The sequence below is a fragment of the Pseudophryne corroboree genome, unplaced genomic scaffold (genome assembly GCF_028390025.1).
Source record: "Pseudophryne corroboree isolate aPseCor3 unplaced genomic scaffold, aPseCor3.hap2 scaffold_150, whole genome shotgun sequence".
Classification (NCBI taxonomy): domain Eukaryota; kingdom Metazoa; phylum Chordata; class Amphibia; order Anura; family Myobatrachidae; genus Pseudophryne; species Pseudophryne corroboree.
The window spans coordinates 1,310,847-1,326,271 of NW_026968131.1; the positions used below are offsets into that span (position 1 = coordinate 1,310,847).

At 45.7% G+C, this 15,425-nt stretch overlaps 5 non-coding genes and 1 pseudogene across 5 annotated transcripts; 3 read left to right on the forward strand and 3 right to left on the reverse strand.

Annotated features, from left to right (window-relative positions):
* Positions 1–4,194: 4,194 nt before the first annotated feature.
* On the forward strand, positions 4,195–4,358 carry LOC134999660 (U1 spliceosomal RNA). Its single transcript, XR_010201738.1, has one exon. It is a non-coding gene; the product is annotated as a U1 spliceosomal RNA (small nuclear RNA).
* A 152-nt stretch (positions 4,359–4,510) lies between these two features.
* Positions 4,511–4,652, forward strand: LOC135000015 (U1 spliceosomal RNA; annotated as a pseudogene).
* Positions 4,653–5,344: 692 nt separating this feature from the next.
* On the forward strand, positions 5,345–5,508 carry LOC135000035 (U1 spliceosomal RNA). Its single transcript, XR_010202074.1, has one exon. It is a non-coding gene; the product is annotated as a U1 spliceosomal RNA (small nuclear RNA).
* A 3,307-nt stretch (positions 5,509–8,815) lies between these two features.
* On the reverse strand, positions 8,816–8,978 carry LOC134999378 (U1 spliceosomal RNA). The gene has a single exon (XR_010201482.1). It is a non-coding gene; the product is annotated as a U1 spliceosomal RNA (small nuclear RNA).
* Positions 8,979–9,130: 152 nt separating this feature from the next.
* On the reverse strand, positions 9,131–9,294 carry LOC134999894 (U1 spliceosomal RNA). The gene has a single exon (XR_010201960.1). It is a non-coding gene; the product is annotated as a U1 spliceosomal RNA (small nuclear RNA).
* A 675-nt stretch (positions 9,295–9,969) lies between these two features.
* LOC134999476 (U1 spliceosomal RNA) lies at positions 9,970–10,125 on the reverse strand. The gene has a single exon (XR_010201556.1). It is a non-coding gene; the product is annotated as a U1 spliceosomal RNA (small nuclear RNA).
* Between the last annotated feature and the right edge of the window lie 5,300 nt (positions 10,126–15,425).

Below are 15,425 nucleotides of genomic sequence, written 5' to 3' on the forward strand. Positions count from 1 at the left end.
ACTCCATTTCCAAGTCAGGGATGGAGCGGTGCGGGGGCAAGGCTTCAAAATGGGGTCTGCAACGGAGGAGACACAGGGGGCGTGGTCACAGCGGCTGTATGACATCACATTCAGCCGCTGTGATCACAAAAATGGTGGCGGCTTCCTGCGCGCACATACAGTCTGCACCAGCAGGAGCCTACACCATTTTTTATGATCACGCTGAACTGCAGTGCGACTGCAATTACAGCATGGTCAAGAAGGGAGGCGTCATGCTGGGTGGCCATAAGAGATGAGCGGGTTCGGTTCCTCGGAATCCGAACCCGCCCGAACTTCACCCTTTTTTGCACGGGTCCGAGCAGACTCGGATCCTCCCGCCTTGCTCGGTTAACCCGAGCGCGCCCGAACGTCATCATCCCGCTGTCGGATTCTCACGAGACTTGGATTCTATATAAGGAAGAAGGGAGGCGTCATGCTGGGTGGCCATGCCCTGTCACTGTGCAGGAGCCAGCACCGCTCACACACTAGTCCCCGGGTGCAGCCCCCAACCCCCGGGACACCCGGAGCAACAAAATGTAGATTCAGGCCACCAGGCCACGCCCCTACCTATGAAACCATGCCTCCTTTTTACCATTGCGCTGCTTATCTGCGCGCACTGCATTACAATCTCCCTCGCCACCTCTCTGGGTGTCACCAGTGATAGTGACACCTCTGCCATGCTTGTAGCAGCTGGTCCTAAGATCTACGCCTCAAACCCTGAGTGTTTGCCCTTGTGACTTGTTGATCATCATAGCGAAGCAGATGCTTACAGAAAACTGCAGGGGCTTAGATTGAAAATAAAAAAATTGATGGGTATAAGGTAGAGAGGAGCGGGTTCGGTTCTCCGAGAACCGAATTCCCCACGAACTCCACGTGGTTTACACTGGTCCAAGGCAGGCTCGGTTGTTCCCGCCTGACTCGGAAAACCTGAACAAGGGAAAATGTCATCATCCCGCTGTCGGATTCTCGCGAGATTCGGATTCCATATAAAGAGCTGCGCGTTGCTGCCATTTTTACTCGTGCATTGAAGAGAGAGCGGAGAGGACGTGGCTATGTTCTCTCAGTGGAAATCTCAATATCAGTGCTCAGTATCAGTGGTTACTTATTGCTGCTCAGTAATACTAGTAGTGTGTCTCTCCTGCTCAGTGTCAGTTCTCAGTAGTATCCTCATCAGTGCTCAGTATCACTGCTCATTGTCTTGTGCTGCATTGTGGTGCTCAGCATACTACAGTACATTACTAATAGTCCAGTGCTGCATCTTGCTGCTCAGTGTCAGTTCTAGTATCCTCATCAGTGCTCACTATCACTGCTCATTGCATTGTGGTGTTCTGTATACTACAATAACATAGTAATATAGTAACATAGTTTTTGAGGTTGAATAGAGGCAAATTGCCCATCGTGTTCAACCTGTTTTAAGTTGTGATGATTCTACATACTTGCTGAATAATGTTTTATGACTAGTTAGCTACTATAACTCATGTTACCCCCGGATTAACCATGTTGATATTTTAAGTATTATAACCTTGGATAGCTTTTTCATTCAGAAATGTATCCATTCCTTTTTTAAATCCAATTACAGAGTCCGCCATTACCACCTTCCCTGGCAGGGAATTCCACATCCTGATTGCCCTAACAGTGAAGAAACCTTTCCTCCATTGCGTTCTGAACTTTCCTCCAGTCGCAGCGAGTGACCACGTGTTCTTTTAATAAATAATTCCTCTGATAACTCTTTGTTATGTATCTTTACATATTTGAAGATATTAATAATATCTCCTCTTAGGCACCTCTTTTCTAGTGTATAAATATTCAGCCTAGTAAGTCTTTCCTTATAGTCCAGTACTTTTAGGCCTTTAATCAATTTAGTCTTCAGGATCTCTTACACTTCCATGAGCAGCAGAGTAGTGCAATGGAAGCATGCTGGGCCCATAACCCAGAGGTCGATTGATCGAAACTATCCTCTGCTATGTGCATTTTTTTTTTTATAATTAAAGTAATCAAAAACTGGGATTGATATTTTGGCTCTTTTATTTTTACTTAAAGTACAATAACTTTTATCATTTTAATTTGTTTTAATAGTATATTGACAGCATTGTTTTCTTTAAAAAATCCACTTAATTTTCTTTACCCTATTACTGAAATGGTAATTGACAAAAACAAACTACATTGTCACCAGAAGAGCAATGCAAAATGTACAAGTGATATATGAAAATCATCTTCCATCTTGAATTTCAATGATGCATTGGGACAACAATTTGTGAGAAACATCTTCACCCATAAAGAAAGATTTTCTTAATTCCTTACCTGTGTGCTGATTAGATATCACCTTGTTTTCACATTAAACAGACTTCCCCATGAGGAAGCAGCAATGATGCAGTGACGTTTCCTGGTGTCAACCTGTATTATTTCAGTAGACATTGAAATGAGGATGCATCTTTGATGCCTTTCCAATGAAGCAAGTTTAATTCAGTAATAGGTGAAAAACCATTCATACAAAGGTGTTAATCAGAGACTTGGCTTTGTGGACACTTTTCAGAGAGCAAATTTGTTAGCATAAACATAAAATCAGAAAATGAAGAGCTGTTTAATCACTCAATTGGACTTTTCTGCCAGCATAATTTTTTTTCTCTGCAACCCACTGCTAAATTGTGCTTCCTAGCTGTTTTTTTATAAAATCACTTAATCAAATCTAACTCTGATTACATCAGAGAAGGCCAGGTACCCTACACCATAAGGGGGGTTTTTGAAATTTTGACTTGTCTACTTAAAGATCACCAAAATCTGATTACAAGGTCAATTACATCCATGGGTGGGATTGAACCACCAACCTTTTGGTTAATAGCCAAACATGCTAACCGATTGTGCCACAGAGACACCTTGCAAAAGTCAATACTGACAAAGGCTAATAAGCATTCATCTAGAACGTTTCCTAGAAAAACTTTAAAAAATCAATAATCTGGAGAATTTTTGTAAGAAACACATTGGTACTTTCCCATGATGAGTGAGTGCTTCAGGATTTCTTGCACTTACATGGGCTATTAACCAAAAGGTTGGTGGTTCAATCGCACCCAGGGATGTAATTGACCTTGTCAACAGATTTTGGTGATCTTTAAGTAGACAAGTCAAAATTTCATACCCCCTCTTATGGTGCAGGGTACCTGGCCTTCTCTGACGTAATCAGAGTTAGATTTAATTAAGTGATTTTATAAAAAACAGCTAGGAAGCACAATTTAGCAGTGGGTTGCAGAGAAAAAAATAACATTTTAAACCTACCGGTAATTTTTTTTTCTCGTAGTCCGTAGAGGATGATGGGGACTCCGTAAGGACCATGGGGGATAGACGGGCTCCGCAGCAGACATGGGCACTTTAAGAAAGACTTTTGATCTGGGTGTGCACTGGCTCCTCCCTCTATGCCCCTCCTCCATACCTCAGTTAGAGAAACTGTGCCCAGAGGAGACGGACAGTACGAGGAAAGGATTTTTGTTAATCCAAGGTCAAGATTCATACCAGCCACACCAATCACACCGTATAACTTGTGATATACTACCCAGTTAACAGTATGAAAACAACATAGCATCAGTCCAAGACCGATGAAAACTAACATATAACCCTTATGTAAGCAATAACTATATACAAGTCTTGCAGAAGTAGACCGCACTTGGGACGGGCACCCAGCATCCTCTACGGACTACGAGAAAAAGATTTACCGGTAGGTTTAAAATCTTATTTTCTCTTACGTCCTAGAGGATGCTGGGGACTCCGTAAGGACCATGGGGATTATACCAAAGCTCCCAAACGGGCAGGAGAGTGCGGATGACTCTGCAGCACCGATTGAGCAAACAGGAGGTCCTCCTCAGCCAGGGTATCAAACTTATAGAACTTTGCAAAGGTGTTTGAACCAACTTTGACCCACTGCTTGGATGACATCACCATATGCAAATCCATCTGCGGCAGGCCTTCCCCCAGGAATGCTTGCACTAGTTGTTGCATTTGGTTTGTTGTTTTGGGGGTGCTTCAGTATTAGGCAGCCTTCTGCCCTCCCATGTTCATCTGAAAATATGTGTTCTCCCTGCAGTTGTTGTCCCCAGATGAGAGTTCCCTTGTGCTGCCTCAGTTGAATCTCCTTTACTTGACAGAGATGTGCCTGAGCAGCGGCCCTCCCCAGCCCTATCCCAAATCATACTTATTTTGCATAGGAGATACCATGGTCATTAAGATTGTTCTCCCAGGGTTAAGTTCATTCATTGCATTCTGGGTATGCTGACCCCTGTGATTTCCCCAAATGTGGGAAACTCAACTGCATTATTTGTGGTAGTGGGGGACTGTGTTTGTGCTTTCCTCTGGTCAGCTCTGGTAAAAGTCAGATTTCTTTGTCTCAGATCTTCCTCTAGCCTTGTTCTTCTTTCGAGAGTTCCCTTGTGCTGCCTCAGTTGGATCTCCTTCACTTGACAGGGGGGTGCCCGAGCAGCGACCCTCCCCAGCTCTAGCCCAACTCCTACTTACCTGCCAGGTGAGATACTATGATCATGAAGATGCTTCTCCCAGGGCAAGGCTCACCCATTGCACTCTGGGTGTGCTGCCCCTGCGATTTCCCCAAATGTGGGAAACTTGACTGCATAATTTGTGTTTCCCCTGGTCGGCTCTCATATAATTCAGATCTCTTTGTCTCAGGTCTCTCTCCAGCCTAGTTTGCTGTCTGTTTCCACTTCTTTTTTCTTGAGCCCCTCCCTTCTATACCCTTGTGCACTATCCTGACTTCTCCCGTCTGCTTACTTTGTGCCTTCCAACGCACAATGCAAACTACAGGTAGTGCTGCAGGGCCCACACCCTTTTACTTGCTTTACAGAGCAGCTCTGGAGCTGTTACAGTGCCCAGCTGCTGCAAGAAATCAGCTTAAATGCTTCAGGGGCTGGGGCATAGCCAACATGAGCCCCACACCGAAGGAGGGTAGAGGTGTTTAATGCGAACTAGGGGTCATCCAAGCGCCGCAAAAGGCCGCCATGCCCTGCACACCCCTTTTTTCTTTTCATATGCAGACGAGGGTTGAAGCCAACTTTGACCCACTGCTTGGATGACATCACCATATGCAAATCCATCTGCTGCAGGCCTTCCCCCAGGAATGCTTGCACTAGTAGTTGCATTTGGTTTGTTGTTTGGGGGTGCTTCAGTTTTAGGCAGCCTTCTGCCCTCCCATGTTCATCTGAAAATATGTGTTCTCCCTGCAGTTGTTGTCCCCAGATGAGAGTTCCCTTGTGCTGCCTCAGTTGAATCTCCTTTACTTGACAGAGATGTGCCTGAGCAGCGGCCCTCCCCAGCCCTATCCCAAATCATACTTATTTTGCATAGGAGATACCATGGTCATGAAGATTGTTCTCCCAGGGTGAGGTTCATTCATTGCATTCTGGGTATGCTGACCCCTGTGATTTCCCCAAATGTGGGAAACTCGACTGCATTATTTGTGGTAGTGGGGGACTGTGTTTGTGCTTTCCTCTGGTCAGCTCTGGTAAAAGTCAGATTTCTTTGTCTCAGATCTTCCTCTAGCCTTGTTCTTCTTTCGAGAGTTCCCTTGTGCTGCCTCAGTTGGATCTCCTTCACTTGACAGGGGGTGCCCAAGCAGCAATCCTCCACAGCTCTAGCTTAACTCCTACTTACCTGCCAGGTGAGATACTATGATCTTCACTGTTAGGGCAATCAGGATGTGGAATTCCCTGCCAGGGAAGGTGGTAATGGTGGACTCTGTAATTGGATTTAAAAAAGGAATGGATACATTTCTGAATGAAAAAGCTATCCAAGGTTATAATACTTAAAATATCAACATGGTTAATCCGGGGGTAACATGAGTTGTAGTAGTTAACTAGTCATAAAACATTATTCAGCAAGTATGTAGAATCATCACAACTTAAAACAGGTTGAACACGATGGGCAATTTGCCTCTTTTCAACCTCAAAAACTATATTACTATATGTTACTATATTACTATGTTACTGTAGTATACAGAACACCACAATGTAATGAGCAGTGATAGTGAGCACTGATGAGGATACTAGAACTGACACTGAGCAGCAAGATGCAGCACTGGACTATTAGTAATGTACTGTAGTATGCTGAGCACCACAATGCAGCACAAGACAATGAGCAGTGATACTGAGCACTGATGAGGATACTACTGAGAACTGACACTGAGCAGGAGAGACACACTACTAGTATTACTGAGCAGCAATAAGTAACCACTGATAATGAGCACTGATATTGAGATTTCCACTGAGAGAACATAGCCACGTCCTCTCCGCTCTCTCTTCAATGCACGAGTAAAAATGGAGGCAACGCGCAGCTCTTTATATGAAATCCGAATCTCGCGAGAATCCGACAGCGGGATGATGACATTTTCCCTTGTTCAGGTTTTCCGAGTCAGGCGGGAACAACCGAGCCTGCCTTGGACCAGTGTAAACCACGTGGAGTTCGTGGGGAATTCGGTTCTCGGAGAACCGAACCCGCTCCTCTCTACCTTATACCCATAATTTTTTTTTTTTTCAATCTAAGCCCCTGCAGTTTTCTGTAAGCATCTGCTTCGCTATGATGATCAACAAGTCACAAGGGCAAACACTCAGGGCTTGAGGCGTAGATCTTAGGACCAGCTGCTACAAGCATGGCAGAGGTGTCACTTTCACTGGTGACACCCAGAGAGGTGGCGAAGGAGATTGTAATGCAGTGCGCGCAGATAAGCAGCGCAATGGTAAAAAGGAGGCATGGTTTCATAGGTAGGGGCGTGGCCTGGTGGCCTGAATCTACATTTTGTTGCTCCGGGTGTCCCGGGGGTTGGGGGCTGCACCCGGGGACTAGTGTGTGAGCGGTGCTGGCTCCTGCACAGTGACAGGACATGGCCACCCAGCATGACGCCTCCCTTCTTGACCATGCTGTAATTGCAGTCGCACTGCAGTTCAGCGTGATCATAAAAAATGGTGTAGCCTTCTGCGGGTGCAGACTGTATGTGCGCGCAGGAAGCCGCCACCATTTTTGTGATCACAGCGGCTGAATGTGATGTCATACAGCCGCTGTGACCACGCCCCCTGTGTCTCCTCCGTTGCAGACCCCATTTTGAAGCCTTGCCCCCGCACCGCTCTATCCCTGACTTGGAAATGGAGTTTTGCTGACACCCCTCTCCCCCCCTGCCCCGATTGACAGGCAGAGGCGATCGCATTCTCTGCGGGGTGCCGCAGAAAATGCAGGCACTTGCGTATGCTCTTAGCAATTTTTGCAGTTGGATCGCTTATTGTGATTGCAATCCAACCTGAATCAGGCCCTATTACCTATCGCAATGCGCTGCGGGCAGTACAAAATTGGTTTAATATGGGAGAAAAACCCCCAGACCTGTGCTCCTTAACTGTACCTGGTGGCTTGTGGAGCGGCTGCCCAGTAATCAGTGTCCACGCCAGTGCACACACGGTCCACCCCCTACGGCCACGCTCCCCTTCATCAGCGGCCTCGTGATCCGGAAGGGCGGTGTGTGTGTGACTGACCTTAGGAAGAAACCGGAGCCTCCGCTGCAGTGACCCAGCAACCAGGGCACGGGAGTATACAGCGCCGCTGGGAGTGATGAAGCTGCAGTAAAGATGTCTATTAGACCTAGCCTGCTGCAGCCCTTGTAGATTCTCATAAAAAAAGTTCTTATTTTCTTGTCAAAATTAATAGCTAAGAATAGGCTGCCTGAGGCAGGCCCCTGTTAAGTGGCCTGCTACTGAAGGCACCAACTACAAACTGAGCTCCCTGTTCATGGAAGCGGGGTTATAGAGGAGAATGCGCTGAGCATCTTGGGAACAGTCAAAAGCTTTGAGCCGGTTGGTGCCTCAGATCAAGATCCTACTCTACACCCCAATGTGAATCCTTGTGGAGTCCAGTGTACCCCACAGAAGAAATTAATGTGTCACACCCATTGGCAGCAACCTTAGAATAGCTGCTGATGGGCACAATTGAGAAAGGAAGGGGGGGGGGGGGACATTTGAATCCAGCACATAGATGCAATTCAAATATGTAATTTGAACCTTCCTATTTTAAAATATAATGGATGAACCTCACCCTGTGAGAACAATCTTCATGATATAGAGATCTCATATGCAAAATAAGTATGAGTTGGGATAGGGCTGGGGAGGGTGGCTGCTCGGGCAAGCCCCTCCCCCGTCAAGTTAAGGAGATTCAACTGAGGAAGCACAAGGGAACTCTCGTCTGGGGACAACAACTGCAGGGAGACCACATCTTTTCAGATGAACATGGGAGGGCGGAAGGCTGCCTAATACTGAAGCACCATCAAATATCAAACCATATGCAATAACTAGTACAAGCATTCCTGGGGGAAGGTCTGCAGGAGACGAATTTGCATACGGTGATGTCATCCAAGCAGTGGGCCAAAGTTGGCTGGAACCCTCATCTGCATATGAAAAGAGAAAAGGGTTATGCAGGGCATGGCGGCCTTTTGCGGCGCTTGGATGACCCCTAGTTCGCATTAAACACCTCCACCCTCCTTCGGTGTGGGGCTCATGTTGGCTATGCCCCAGCCCCTGAAGCATTCAAGCTGATTTCTTGCAGCAGCTGGGCACTGTAACAGCTCCAGAGCTGCTCTGTAAGGCAAATAAAAGGGTGTGGGCCCTGCAGCACTACCTGTAGTTCGCATTGTGCGTTGGAAGGCACAAAGTAAGCAGACGGGAGAAGTCAGGATAGTGCGCAAGGGCATAGAAGGGAGCGGCTCAAGAAAAGAGAAGTGGAAACAGACAGCAAACTAGGCTGGAGAGAGACCTGAGACAAAGAGATCTGAATTATACGAGAGCCGACCAGGGGAAACACAAATTATGCAGTCAAGTTTCCCACATTTGGGGAAATCGCAGGGGCAGCACATCCAGAGTGCAATGGGTGAGCCTTGCCCTGGGAGAAGCACCTTCAAGATCATAGTATCTCACCTGGCAGGTAAGTAGGAGTTGGGCTAGAGCTGGGGAGGGTCGCTGCTCGGGCACCCCCCTGTCAAGTGAAGGAGATCCAACTGAGGCAGCACAATGGAACTCTCGAAAGAAGAACAAGGCTAGAGGAAGATCTGAGACAAAGAAATCTGACTTTTACCAGAGCTGACCAGCGGAAAACACAAACACAGTCCCCCACTACAACAAATAATGCAGGCGAGTTTCCCACATTTGGGGAAATCACAGGGGTCAGCATACCCAGAATGCAATGAATGAACCTAACCCTGGGTGAACAATTTTCATGACCATGGTGTCTCCTATGCAAAATAAGTATGATTTGGGATAGGGCTGGGGAGGGCCGCTGCTCAGGCACATCTCTGTCAAGTAAAGGAGATTCAACTGAGGCAGCACAAGGGAACTCTCATCTGGGGACAACAACTGCAGGGAGAACACATATTTTCAGATGAACATGGGAGGGCAGAAGGCTGCCTAATACTGAAGCACCCCCAAACAACAAACCAAATGCAACAACTAGTGCAAGCATTCCTGGGGGAAGGCCTGCAGCAGATGGATTTGCATATGGTGATGTTATCCAAGCAGTGGGTCAAAGTTGGCTTCAACCCTCATCTGCATATTAAAAGAGAAAAGGGGCGTGCAGGGCATGGCAGCCTTTTGCGGTGCTTGGATGACCCCTAGATCGCATTAAACACCCCCACCCTCCTTTGGTGTGGGGCTCATGTTGGCCATGCCCCATCCCATGAAGCATTCAAGCTGATTTCTTGCAGCAGCTGGGCACTGTAACAGCTCCAGAGCTGCTCTGTAAGGCAAGTAAAAGGGTGTGGGCCCTGCAGCACTACCTGTAGTTTGCATTGTGCATTGGAAGGCACAAAGTAAGCAGACGGGAGGAGAAGTCAGGATAGTGCACAAGGGTATAGAAGGGAGGGGCTCAAGAAAAAAAGAAGTGGAAACAGACAGCAAACTAGGCTGGAGAGAGACCTGAGACAAAGAGATCTGAATTATACGAGAGCTGACCAGAGGAAACACAAATTATGCAGTCAAGTGTCCCACATTTGGGGAAATCGTAGGAGCAGCACACCCAGAGTGCAATGGGTGAGCCTTGCCCTGGGAGAAGCACCGTCCTGATTATAGTATCTCACCTGGGTGTGCTGCCCCTGCGATTTCCCCAAATGTGGGAAACTTGACTGCATAATTTGTGTTTCCCCTGGTCGGCTCTCATATAATTCAGATCTCTTTGTCTCAGGTCTCTCTCCAGCCTAGTTTGCTGTCTGTTTCCACTTCTTTTTTCTTGAGCCCCTCCCTTCTATACCCTTGTGAACTATCCTGACTTCTCCTCCTGTCTGCTTACTTTGTGCCTTCCAATGCACAATGCAAACTACAGGTAGTGCTGCAGGGCCCACACCCTTTTACTTGCCTTACAGAGCAGCTCTGGAGCTGTTACAGTGCCAAGCTGCTGCAAGAAATCAGCTTGAATGCTTCAGGGGCTGGGGCATGGCCAACATGAGCCCCACACCAAAGGAGGGTGGGGGTGTTTAATGCGAACTAAGGGTCATCCAAGCGCCGCAAAAGGCCATGGCGGCGCCCTGCATACCCCTTTTCTCTTTTCATATGCAGATGAGGGTTCCAGCCAACTTTGGCCCACTGCTTGGATGACATCACTGTATGCAAATCCGTCTTCTGCAGACCTTCCCCCAGGAATGCTTGTACTAGTTGTTGCATTTGGTTTGTTGTTTGGGGGTGCTTCAGTATTAGGCAGCCTTCTGCCCTCCCATGTTCATCTGAAAATATGTGTTCTCACTGCAGTTGTTGTCCCCAGATGGGAGTTCCCTTGTGCTGCCTCAGTTGAATCTCCTTTACTGTAAAACTTTTAAAACTTAGCAAAAGTGTTTACTAAATAGCTGCTCGGCAAAGTTGCAATGCCGAGACTCCCCGACCAGCTGCCCAGGATGAACCCACCTTTCTAGTAGAATGGGTCTTCACCTAATTCAGTAACGGCAATCCTGCCGTGGAATGAGCATGCTGAATCTTACCACAGATCCAGCGCATAATGGTCTACATGGAAGCAGGACACCCAATCCTGTTGGGAGCATACAGGACAAACAGAGCCTCTGTTTTCCTAATCTGAACCGTTCTGGTGACATAAATTTTCAAAGTTCTGACCACAGCCAGAGACTTTGACTCAACGAAGGTGTCAGTGGCCAAAGGCGCCATGTGGAAAGATGAACCACCTTCGGCAGAAATTGTTGACGTGTCCTCAATTCTGCTCTATCTTCATGAAAGATCAAATAAAGGCTCTTGTGATACTGCATGGTTTGTACTGTTTTCCATGTGCTCCCAGATCTTTCAAAAAAGAAGCATGGTCAAGAAAGTTCTGTTTGAAAAGAAACAACATTTACTGTCATTGTTATAGAATTTGGGAGAAAAAACAAGAAGAAATCTGCACTGTTGACGCACTGGACAGAATGAATGAAACATAAAATATAACCTTTATTAAGTATGTATTAGAATTGGATAAATATTAATATTATTATCCCAAACTGCAGTGAAACATAAAGGTTAAAATCACAGAACTAACATACATGTGCATAAGAAGAATAAAGAGATGTGAAAAAAAGGTTTAAAAAGCGTGTCCGTGTGTGATTATTTTTGAAGGCACAACCCTGGCGGGGTTGTTTATATAGATATATATGTTGCTAATAATCACTTTCTAGCATAATGTTATTAAATAGCTGTTAGTATCTATGTCGTCAGGTACCACTGGGTCGTATCCTATATACTCCTGTGGGAAACTTGACTGCATAATTTGTGTTTCCCCTGGTCGGCTCTCGTATAATTCAGATCTCTTTGTCTCAGGTCTCTCTCCAGCCTAGTTTGCTGTTTGTTTCCACTTCTCTTTTCTTGAGCCGCTGCCTTCTATGCCCTTGTGCACTCTCCTGACTTCTCCTGTCTGCTTACTTTGTGCCTTCCAACGCACAATGCAAACTACAGTTAGTGCTGCACGGCCCACACCCTTTTACTTGCCTTACAGAGCAGCTCTGGAGCTGTTACAGTGCCCAGCTGCAGCAAGAAATCAGCTTGAATGCTTCAGGTGCTGGGGCATAGCCAACAAGAGCCCCACACCGACGGAGGGTGGAGGTGTTTAATGCAAACTAGGGGTCAGCCAAGCGCCGCAAAAGGCCGCCATGCCCTGCATGCCCCTTTTCTCTTTTCATAATCAAATCCATCAAATCCATCTGTGGCAGGCCTTCCCCCAGGAATGCTTGCACTAGTTGTTGCATTTGGTTTGTTGTTTGGGGGTGCTTCAGTATTAGGCAGCCTTCTGCCCTCCCATGTTCATCTGAAAATATATGTTCTCCCTGCAGTTGTTGTCCCAAGATGAGAGTTCCCTTGTGCTGCCTCAGTTGAATCTCCTTAACTTGACAGAGATGTGCCTGAGCAGTGGCCCTCCCCAGCTCTATCCCAAATCATACTTATTTTGCATAGGAGATACCATGGTCATGAAGATTATTCTCCCAGGGTGAGGTTCATTCACTGCATTCTGGGTATGCTGACCCCTGTGATTTCCCCAAATGTAACCCCTAGAGTAACCCTGGGAGAAAAATCTTCATGACCATGGTATCTCCTATGCAAAATAAGTATGATTTGGAATAGGGCTGGGGAGGGCCGCTGCTCATGCACATCTCTGTCAAGTAAAGGAGATTCAACTGAGGCAGCACAAGGGAACTCTCATCTTGGGACAACAACTGCAGGGAGAACATATATTTTCAGATGAACATGGGAGGGCAGAAGGCTGCCTAATACTGAAGCACCCCCAAACAACAAACCAAATGCAACAACTAGTGCAAGCATTCCTGGGGGAAGGCCTGCCACAGATGGATTTGCATATGGTGATGTCATCCAAGCAGTGGGTCAAAGTTGGCTTCAACCCTCGTCTGCATATGAAAATAAAAAAGGGGTGTGCAGGGCATGGCAGCCTTTTGCGGCGCTTGGATGACCCCTAGTTCGCATTAAACACCTCCACCCTCCTTCGGTGTGGGGCTCATGTTGGCTATGCCCCAGCCCCTGAAGCATTCAAGCTGATTTCTTGCAGCAGCTGGGCACTGTAACAGCTCCAGAGCTGCTCTGTAAAGCAAGTAAAAGGGTGTGGGCCCTGCAGCACTACCTGTAGTTTGCATTGTGCGTTGGAAGGCACAAAGTAAGCAGACGGGGAAGTCAGGATAGTGCACAAGGGCATAGAAGGGAGCGGCTCAAGAAAAGAGAAGTGGAAACAGACAGCAAACTAGGCTGGAGAGAGACCTGAGACAAAGAGATCTGAATTATACGAGAGCCGACCAGAGGAAACACAAATTATGTAATCAAGTGTCCCACATTTGGGGAAATCGTAGGAGCAGCACACCCAGAGTGCTTTTAAAGCCTCCTGTTAGTGCTTCATCTACACGTTATAGCCCTGAATTTTCCAATGCCTATCTCTTTGCAAAAGAGAGATATCGGCAAGGAAAAACTGTATTGTACCTTTGCATTTTTCTCCCAAACGAAAGACACTAGAATGAAAATTTTAAAGCCTCCTGTTAGTGCTTCATCTACACGTTATAGCCCTGAATTTTCCAATGCCTATCTCTTTGCAAAAGAGAGATATTGGCAAGGAAAAGCTGTATTGTACCTTTGCATTTTTCTCCCAAACGAAGGACACTAGAATGAAATTTTTTAAGCCTCCTGTTAGTGCTTCATCTACACGTTATAGCCCTGAATTTTCCAATGCCTATCTCTTTGCAAAAGAGAGATATCGGCAAGGAAAAGATGTATTGTACCTTTGCATTTTTCTCCCAAACGAAAGACACTAGAATGAAAATTTTAAAGCCTTCTGTTAGTGCTTCATCTACACGTTATAGCCCTGCATTTTCCAATGCCTATCTCTTTGCAAAAGAGAGATATCGGCAAGGAAAAGCAGCATTGTACCTTTGCATTTTTCTCCCAAACGAAAGACACTAGAATGAAAATTGTAAAGCCTCCTGTTAGTGCTTCATCTACACGTTATAGCCCTGCATTTTCCAATGCCTAGCTCTTTGCAAAAGAGAGATATTGGCAAGGAAAAGCTGTATTGTACCTTTGCATTTTTCTCCCAAACGAAGGACACTAGATTGAAAATTTTAAAGCCTCCTATTAGTGCTTCATCTACACGTTATAGCCCTGAATTTTCCAATGCCTAGCTCTTTGCAAAAGAGAGATATCGGCAAGGAAAAGCGGTATTGTACCTTTGCATTTTTCTCCCAAACGAAATACACTAGAATAAAAATTTTAAAGCCTCCTGTTAGTGCTTCATCTACACGTTATAGCCCTGAATTTTCCAATGCCTATCTCTTTGCAAAAGAGAGATATCGGCAAGGAAAAGCTGTATTGTACCTTTGCATTTTTCTCCCAAACGAAGGACACTAGAATGAAAATTTTAAAGCCTCCTATTAGTGCTTCATCTACACGTTATAGGCCTGAATTTTCCAATGCCTATCTCTTTGCAAAAGAGAGATATCGGCAAGGAAAAGCTGTATTGTACCTTTGCAGTTTTCTCCCAAACGAAGGACACTAGAATGAAAATTTTAAAGCCTCCTGTTAGTGCTTCATCTACACGTTATAGCCCTGAATTTTCCAATGCCTATCTCTTTGCAAAAGAGAGATATCGGCAAGGAAAAGCTGTATTGTACCTTTGCATTTTTCTCCCAAACGAAAGACACTAGAATGAAAATTTTAAAGCCTCCTGTTAGTGCTTCATCTACACGTTATAGCCCTGAATTTTCCAATGCCTATCTCTTTACAAAAGAGAGATATCGGCAAGGAAAAGCTGTATTGTACCTTTGCATTTTTCTCCCAAACGAAGGACACTAGAATAAAAATTTTAAAGCCTCCTATTAGTGCTTCATCTACACGTTATAGCCCTGAATTTTCCAATGCCTATCTCTTTGCAAAAGAGAGATATCGGCAAGGAGAAGCTGTATTGTACCTTTGCATTTTTCTCCCAAACGAAGGACACTAGAATGAAAATTTTAAAGCCTCCTGTTAGTGCTTCATCTACACGTTATAGCCCTGAATTTTCCAATGCCTATCTCTTTGCAAAAGAGAGATATCGGCAAGGAAAAGCTGTATTGTACCTTTGCATTTTTCTCCCAAACGAAAGACACTAGAATGAAAATTTGAAAGCCTCCTGTTAGTGCTTCATCTACACGTTATAACCCTGAATTTTCCAATGCCTATCTCTTTGCAAAAGAGAGATATCGGCAAGGAAAAGCGGTATTGTACCTTTGCATTTTTCTCCCAAACGAAAGACACTAGAATGAAAATTTTAAAGGCTCCTGTTAGTGCTTCATCTACACGTTATAGCCCTGAATTTTCCAATGCCTATCTCTTTGCAAAAGAGAGATATCGGCAAGGAAAAGCAGCATTGTACTTTTGCATTTT